This window comes from Sinohyriopsis cumingii, chromosome 16, assembly GCF_028554795.1.
Source record: "Sinohyriopsis cumingii isolate HCF-2022 chromosome 16, ASM2855479v2, whole genome shotgun sequence".
Classification (NCBI taxonomy): Eukaryota; Metazoa; Mollusca; class Bivalvia; order Unionida; family Unionidae; genus Sinohyriopsis; species Sinohyriopsis cumingii.
Genome location: NC_142976.1, coordinates 30,722,344 through 30,732,225, shown reverse-complemented (window position 1 = coordinate 30,732,225; position 9,882 = coordinate 30,722,344). Strand labels below are relative to the sequence as shown.

The following is a 9,882-nucleotide window of genomic DNA, read 5'->3' as shown; positions in this document are numbered from 1 at the left end:
TTAAATATTGTTTATATCCTTCTTTTGCATCATAATTTGTCTGTTTGGGATGGTAGGTTGTTTTGAATACTGTGTGTAAGGGTATTTTAGAGGCGATAGCTGTTCTACTTAATTTATCATGAAGTTCAACAGTCCGCTAGAAAATATATGAAATTGTTAGTGTAAAGACAATTTTTTTAAATAATCATCTATGTGTATTTCAACTAGCTTAATTTAAAGGGTTATGTTTTGAAACAGTGTATTATTCTAGTTAGCATTGAGATAAGCATAACAAACTTTTTTGCAGCTGATATTTTCTTCAATATCGTGTACGTGTTTGAAACATTATAATGATTATAATGAGATTTTTACGCATCATGTGGCACGTTTTCAAACTTAAAGTGAACTAGGCACTTTCTACATGCACTATTTCCACTATAACTTTTAAATGTAGTATAATAAGTCAAATACAGTATAATTTCTGTTTTCTTGAAATGACTTAAAGTGGTTGATGATAAAAAAATAAAATAGTAGTTCATTTGTTGTTTCTAGATTTTTTTCTTTCCTTTATTTTCATATCTCTATTTCGTTTGATATTGCAAGTGAAGACTATGTATACTGTGAGCATTTCCAGAGAAGAAACAAACTACATTTATGGTGGACGAAATTCATGATACTGATAAAACTATTTTTGTGGTAGTTTATCACTCTTTTCCAGACTTTGAATTGGGGCAGAAGAGCCTTTGAACGAGTGCATACTTGTGATAACGTCCTTGAAACAGAGGATGTTGATTAAAGTATATCGCGTTTCTGTACAAAACAAACATGATCAATATACGGCCTACTTGCTGGTTATATAAGCAGCGGAGGTGTTCTACCCCTTACTACTTTAACGCTCACCGTCATCATGTTGATAACTAACGCCGTTTATTCATGGGTTGTATCTTTGAGCCACTTCTTTCCATTGATCAGAGCAGACAGACAAACATATAGAGCTGCTGTTTATGAGCATGCGGTCATCCTACCTCCTAATCCGGGTGCAAATGTTTCAAGGGAAGAGGCTCTGCACAATATGATGGTCAATCTTCATGTCTACGAGACACAGGCCTCTATAGCAGCGGAACAGGTTGGCAGCAATTCAATATATATATATATATATATATATATATATATATATATATATATATATATATATATATATATATATATATATATATATATATATATATATATATATATATATATATATATATATATATATATATATATATATATATATATATATAATTCGCTGACTGGATGATATTAATATTTGTATTAAATAATAATTCTGCCCAGTAGTATCAAGCATTCTAGTTAATAATCCAGGGATAGCACTTTCCGTTTGGTGTATATTTGTAATTTTCTATAATTAATAATATGTACATTGATTTCTTTTATAGGAATCTGGAATGACTGTGTAGACATGATAATCAATTACTACGTCGTCATGCATTATTGTAGGTGATTTGTGCATGGTCGTGACTGAATATTGACTGGTACGTGCATTCAAATCGATGGGTACCGTTTGCCCGCGGACCTGGGTTCGAATCTCTGTTGACTACGAATTAAAAATTATCTACCCTGTACCATAGCATTATTTTTTGTATTATAAATATATATGAGATTTATACGAATAATCTTGTTATTTTACTTATTCTTACAGCTGGGAATAAAACATGAGCACATTTTTGTGTGTACATCGAACCTATTTCTTTAAATATTTGGGGTAGATAAAGGAACTGAACTTTTGCGAAAACAAAACGCATCTTTGACGCGTTCGATGACTAATAAATGCAGTCTCTTAAGTGTAACTTCTATATTAGTTTATGACCCAACTGTACAACTCACTGGAAGATATATAGTGAATAAATGTTTTGAAAAGTATAGGGAGGTTCAAGTTTTAGATGCATGCGGAGACACCCTATAATAAAAGACAAAAACACGATATTATTATTTTGAACAAGATCCACCGCTATCTACCATATCCATATCTCGACCTTCAAATTGTTGTTCTAGTGACTAAATAAACTTGGGGACGGAGTTATGCAGTGTGTATGTATCTGCGCAGTGGCACGTAAATGCGCGACGTCTCTAAATTCACTATGCACCGTTAGTCCATTTTGATCCCTGGGCATTAAAAGACAGATGTATCAATATAATTGACCCGGTAGTTGTCCCTACTACGTGACAAATGCCTGGATCAGAACCTTTATAGTATTGGGATTCACACCCTGTCACCATAACTATAAATCTGCATATGGTAAGAACGATTTATACCTGCAACATCCTTTGGCGTCCTGGTCAATCCTAAGCGCGCCAACCTACTATAACTACTACTACTAGTATATATATATATATATATATATATATATATATATATATATATATATATATATATATATATATATATATATATATATATATATATATATATATATATATATCATGGCATCATGGCACTGGAAAGACCAACGAAAACGGTCAGAGACTGCTGGAGCTATGCACCTACCATGGCCTGTGCGACACAAGCACCTTCTTCAAGTGTAAGCCACAACACAAAGTGTCATGGAAACACCCCAGATCTCATCACTGGCACCACCTCGACTTGGTCATCACCAGGCGCTCTGCCCTTAACAGCGTCCTCTCCACCAGGACCTACCACAGTGCAGACTGCGACTCCGACCATGCCCTCGTGAGCAGAAGAGTGCGACTACAGCCACACACGCTACACTTCTCAAAACCAAAAGAACGTCCTCGCATAAACACTGCGCAGATGTCAGTCCCTGCCAAGGTGGAGGAGTATGTGTCCGCCCTGGACGATGCTCTACAGGAACTGCCGGAGCACGACGCTACATCCAAGTGGAACGCCATGAAGGGTGCTATCTACAGTACAGCTATGTCAACGTTTGGGAAGAAGGAACGACCCAGCCAGGACTGGTTCAGCGCACACCTATCAAGGATGGAACCACAAATCGAGGAGAAACGAAAATCCTTCATAGCTTACAAAAAATGACCTAATGAACGGACGCTTGCTGCTCTCAGAAGTGCCCGAAGTAACACCCAACGCATTGCTAGACAGTGTGCGAACGACTACTGGCAACAACTGTGTGAAGGGATCCAGCGCAGTGCCGAGTCAGGAAACATCCAAGGTATGTACAGTGGCATCAAGAAGGCTCTAGGCCCTACAGTGAAATGGGACGCTCCACTGAAATCACTGACGGGAGAGAAGATCACAGACCGTGGTCAACAGATGTCCAGATGGGTAGAGCACTACTCAGAGCTATACTCCCGAGAAACATCAGTCATCGATGCAGCTCTCAGCTGCATAAAGAATCTGCCCACCATGGAAGAACTCGACAAAGTGCCAACCTTAAAGGAGCTCAGCAAAGCAATCGACTACCTTCCAAACGACAAAGCACCAGGTAGTGACAGCATCCCGCCCGAAGCCATCAAACGTGAAAAACCAACATTGATTAAACCACTGCACCAGCTACATTGGCTCTGCTGGGAGGAAGGAGTAGTTCCCCAAGACATGCGCGATGCCACCATTGTGACCCTTTACAAAAACAAGGGCGACCGCAGTGACTGTAATAATTACAGAGGGATCTCGCTCTTGAGTATCGTTGGTAAAGGCTGCGGTTGCTAGCGGATCGTGTGTACCCGGAATCACAGTGTGGCTTCAGAGCAGGCAGGTCGACGACAGACATGATCTTCTCCCTACGACAACTCCAAGAGAAGAGCAGAGAGCAAGGTCAACCACTCTACATGATGTTCATCGACCTCACCAAGGCCTTTGACCTGGTCAGCAGGAAGGGCCTTTTTGAACTTCTGAGTAAGATCGGTTGCCCCCCAAAACTCCTCAGCATGATAATCTCTTTCCATGCAGATATGAAGGGAACAATCCTGTATGAAGGATCCACCTAAACCTCCTTCCCAATTAACAGCGGCGTGAAGCAGGGCTGCGTGCTTGCACCAATACTTTTTCGGTTCTTCTTCTCCATGCTCCTGTCCTACGCCTTCGACACGTCCACCAATGGCATATACCTACACACCAGGTCCGACGGGAGGCTGTTCAACCTGGCACGACCGCGCTCAAAGATCAAAGTGAGAGCTGTGCTCATCTGGGAGATGCTTTTTGCGGATGACGCAAGTCTTGTGACCCACACTGAGGAAGCCCTCCAGAGACTGGGATACCGTTTTGCTGATGCCTGCATGCAGTTTGGTCTCACCATCAGCTTGGAAAAAACAAATGTCAGCGTGCAAGATACCTCCATTGTCCCTTTCATGAAAATCAACGGTGTCACCCTGGAAGCAGTCAACAACTTTAATTACCTAGGGTCAACCATGAGCAACACTCTCTAGACTGATATGGAGACGGACAGAAGGCTTAGAAAGGCAAACACCATCATGGCTCGATTAACGAAAAGGGTGTGGGAAAACAAGGCGTTGACAGAGCACACCAAGGTCCGAGTCTACCAGCCCTGCGTTCTCAGCACCCTTCTATATGGAAGTGAAACCTGGAGTACCTACATGAGGCAAGAACGCCGGCTCAACTCCTTCCATATACGGTGCCTAAAACGCATCCTGAAAATCAGCTGGAAAGACCGTGTTGCACACAGCGAGATCCTGCAGCGTGCAAGTACCCCCAGCATGTACTCCCTGCTGAGCAAACGCCGCCTTCGATGGTTAGGGCACGTCCGACGCATGGAGGATGGAAGGCTGCCAAAGGACATACTATATGGACAACTGGCCACTTTCATGAGAAGAGTCGGACGCCCCTCACTCCGTTTCAAGGATGTATGCAAGAGGGACATGAAGACATGCAATGTTTCACCCGATGGCTGGGAAGAGCTGGCCGAGGACCGATACACCTGGAGACTAACGGTAAACAATGGCATATAAGTCGCTGATGCGAGGAGAGGCCAGTTGGTGACAGAGAAACGTAAGAGAAAGAAGAAAGCGGCAGCAACCACAGTAATACATACTTCCCAGTATGTCTGCACCAACTGCAATAGGGACTGTCACTCACGTATAGGATTGCACAGCCACAACAGACGATGCCAACAGAGACAAACAACACCCCAAGGTCGCAATTCGCATGGTCTTTCGAGACTGAGTCGCCAATGATGATGATGATGATATATACACACACACATGCACTCTCCCTACGGGAATAATTATCTGAGTCAGAACTTGCAAACTACTGAGATGCCAACCATATACCCATGTACATAAGTTGTTGTATGGAGAGAAAAATGCATGCTCACAACTAACTTTGGTCTTTAAGGTAGTTCTTCCCCTCAGACATTCTCCCAAGGGGCACGACCTTTGGGGTGGAGATGGTAAGTATTTTGAGATGTGTTTTACAAACACATTCTTCTCGATATTGCTTAACTTTAATTCTTTCAACATATGTTCCAAAATATCAAATTATTGGAAAACAAATCTATATCTTATAAAATGCAATCAATTTGCTCCGGCTTTAGTAAACTGCTTGTCAATCTTTAATAAATACAACATTCATTGTGCAGCCTAGGTAACTTGAAACATATCCTGTATGTCATAATAGGTAATTAGAAGTAAGATCCACAGTGGCTCATTGATTAGTGTACCGGATACATGATAGAAAGTATGCAGGTTCAAAACCTACCATCGGATCATCCGCTCATCAGTTGACGTTGAATGCCCTTTGTCTAAAACATATATAGCTCTCGATTGTCCTTTTTATTGTTGTTGTTGTTGTAAATTTAATGCTATTTTTCAGCACAAGATAGGCCAAACATGGCGTCCAATACAAATGGTGGAGGAAGAATCCGAGAAAACAGCGAAAAGAACCACCGACCCACGAGAAGCTACTGTCAAGCTTTCTCACATACCCACATTGGCCGAACCCGGGACCCAAGCCATGAAGACAGAGGTGAGATGCCAGTGATCCGTAACGGTGAGCTCTTTAGACCACTCGATCACTCGGCGTCCCTCCTTTGCACCAAATAGCCTATGTGTGTAGCTGTGCAATGCAACAACAAACCAAACATATAATGAATTTCATAATGACCTATTTAAATAGACTAAGCTAATTTTCCTTTGAATTTACATAATAATGCGATCTTCTCATTTTATTTAAATTTCTCTGATCTGTCATATCAGATAACATACAACAACATCTGTTAGTAGACATTATAGCTCGATTCTAAGATCTGATCCAGGTTTGGTGTCCAAATTTCAAATACATAATAATATATTCTTTTCCAGGGTGCTGATATTCTTGTCTTCCCTGAAGATGGAATACATGGATACAAATTTAAAAGTAGATATACTGTCGCCCCGTATCTCGAATATATCCCTGATCCCAAGTCTGAAAGCTGGACACCGTGCGACGAACCCGGAAGGTATAATGACTCAGATGTTCAAGTATTTCTAAGTTGCCTAGCAAAGAGACATTCTATTTATTTAGTGGCGAACATAGGAGACGCACAGCCTTGTGTAAAAGATGACCCTAACTGTCCACCAGATGGCCAGTATCAATACAATACAGACATTGCTTTTGATAGATCGGGAAAGCTTATTGCTAGGTATCATAAACAAAATCTTTATTACGAATGCCAGTATGATGCGCCTGTCAATCCCGAGTACATCTACTTTGATACTGATTTTGGTCGCTTTGGTTTATTTACCTGCTTTGATATACTTTTTCATGAACCAGCCATTCCACTTCTTCAGGAGCATAACATTACTGATATTGCTTTTCCCACGGCATGGATGGACGCTTTGCCATTCTTCTCTGCAATAGGGTACCATTCATCCTTTGCTGTCGCAAATAAAGTAAATTTCTTGGCTGCAAATCTTCACCGACCACAAGAAAGATTTCAGGGTAGTGGCATTTACACGCCGATTGGACCAAAAAGTTTTTACTACAGTAGAACACAGGATGACGGAAAATTACTGGTCGCTGACGTTCCTGTGATACGTCCTACAGTAGGTTCAACTACTTCAAACGAACACCATCCACTATCCCCAGGAATAAGAGAAAATCATCGTATAACATCAAATGAGTTCAAATCTACCAGTTTCCGTGACTGGCATAATTTTGTAATCATCGGTGCAGAAAACGGTACCGAACAGGTGTGTCAACAGGGTTTATGCTGCTATCTGGAGTATGAAAGACAATATAGTGCAGAAATGTATGCTCTCGGAGTTTTTAACGGAATACATAAATCTCGTAGCCCATATTATTTGCAAGTATGCATGCTACTACGATGTGCGTCATCCACACAAGAAAGCTGTGGAAAATTAAATTTTGACGCTAACACAAGATTTAACCATTTCAAACTCCATGGCAATTTCTCTACACCGTATGTAAACCCACAAGTTTTACTATCCATCAACGGATCTTTGGAGCTTGCCCCGATTGGTACATGGCAATACGATTCAAATACTTTGCAAGGAAGTTCCACCCTGTCTCCTCTGTTGTCAACCATTATGGTGGGCAGAATTTATGTCAGAGATACTATAGCGACATGTTGAAGCGAAGAGACAATAAAATCTCCAAGTAATATTGTAAATAGAATATACAAAAAGTCAATCATTAATTGATAATTGTATGGAATATAACCATATAATTAACAAACTCATAAGTTTGTTAACCTTGACATAAATAACATCTATTACATAATGCACCAATCACATTCTCTCCTTGGTTTGCGTGTTCTTTTATGCCTATAACATGTTTAAAAGTCAACAAAAATACAAAATAAGATATAGATCTAAATAAACTTAATTTTCCAGTTACTAAGCTTATTTTACATCTGACAGCATGTGGCCGAAAACTAGGTTGTGGATAATATGGTCAATGACTCATATCTATATAATGTAAACATTTAGATACGAGTTCTGATTCTAGCAAAGTTGATCAATTTAATTAATAATGGCAATTATTTCCAACTGAAACTTGATGAAACATACTAGAAGTTCAATGATTACAATGGCATCATTGTCTCTTTAATGAATGACTTCAAAGACAACACAACATTACAATTGCATGTACTACCCCAGGCTTGATATTGGCTGGTTTCATCAGACAAAAATTATTTGTTACAAAGAAAAATTGTTTTACCTTTTCAGACACACTTGTAATGCGTTCCTTTCTTATCCAAATGATAGGAACAGACTTTTAATGAGATCACCTGTCATTCTCTTTTTCTTTTAAAAACGAAGTATACTTCAAACCTGAAATTATAATAGCATATACATGACAAAATGGTATACTTTAGATAGATTCATCAAATAGAAAACATGATGTGTGCAGAGCTAGAAGTCTCAGAATTTATACTGTTCTGATTCTTAAGAAACGCAATGTACCATGCATAATTCCTGAATAAATAGCATAGAAACTGGAACCTTGATTATAACTTTTTTGACAAAATATTTCTTGAATAAACGAATGCTTAACAAAAAAGCTGATTTAGAAAAAGATGGCATTAGCTTGTGTTTTACAAAATCATTCTTTAACATTCTTTCTCACTTTCTCCCTATCTTTTGATTTTTCGAAAAATGTTACTGAAACAATGTAAAATGTTTTCCTTCACACCCTATTATTCTAGATTTAACAAAGTAGACAAAGTAGGCAAATGTGTTCCAGGATCAACGAAAGACGTTTCAAAGCAGCTATCAAGGTAAATATGGTCACGTATATACGGTCATGTACTTTCATAAATGAATTCAATAAGTGGATCTTTTTCCTAATATGGAATTTCCTCAATATAACCTACATTTATAACAAGCTTTGGAAAGAATCTACCAAAACGATAAACCAATGGCGGAAGTGGAACAGGGTCTTTGAGTGTGATTGTATGCCATTGTCTTCCATAAGAACTAAAATTTAAACCGCCATCCTCTACTTTTGTATCTCTTTGATGGTCTGTGAGTGTGTTTGCCAATGGGTTTGTATGAAACAAACGTTTCAGAGCACGCGTTGACTCTGAAAGTTAGCAGCATGTTAATTGGGTGATACAAATCATACCATGGCTAAAATGTGTCACACACGTTGTTTGGTCGGTGAAACCGCGCAATTACTTTTCATCCGTCCGTCGACTATATATGGATGCGAGCTTGCTTCTTGTGACATTCTTGGTTATTTTTCGAGTTGGCATAAACTGCTAATTAGTGGATGATACGAGTGCAGTACACCCTTAATTAGGTGACTAAAGAAAATAACATTAAATGAGCTAATTAGAGAAGTGATGAAGTAGGATAAATGAAACTTAAAGATAATGACAAAAGGGAGGTGAATAGTTGCAACATCGCTTCAGCCAAAACTAGAATAATGTCGATCAGAGGGTAAATGAAGGGGAGAGCACATACCGATTGAGCGATATGATTGGCAAAGGCAAATCTGACCAACAGAAAACCCTTTTCTGGGCTAAAACCAAAGTTACCCACTCCTCTACAAAAATAGTGATATATTAATCAGTATACGCCAGGAGCATTTGGATATCGTTTGTTTAACAACTAGTCACTAATCCCTCATAGATGTTTTCTATGTATAGTGGGTGAGCACTCCATCCATTCTGTGTTATATTCTGATGTAGTGTTTGTACATATACTGTAGGCACCCCAATCTTTACACTGGTGACAATATATTTGTATGTACGTGTTAACATTCATATTCTAGGTGTTTAGTAATTGTAGGTGCTGGTCAGTAGCTTTTTGGTTAATTGAAACAGCGGCTTGCTATGTGACTGCAGGTTCTTGTCTGTCACTAAGTGCAGCTTAACATTATTTTCCCCATGTCACATATGATAATTTTGTATTCAAGTCCATTGCACCAGGAGTTTTGTGAAACCTTTGTGCCTTTTAATATTA

The 9,882-nt window shown here is 39.3% G+C and overlaps 1 pseudogene; it reads left to right on the top strand.

Annotated features, from left to right (window-relative positions):
* Positions 1–6,267: 6,267 nt before the first annotated feature.
* On the top strand, positions 6,268–8,491 carry LOC149780143 (pantetheinase pseudogene; annotated as a pseudogene).
* Positions 8,492–9,882: the final 1,391 nt, after the last annotated feature.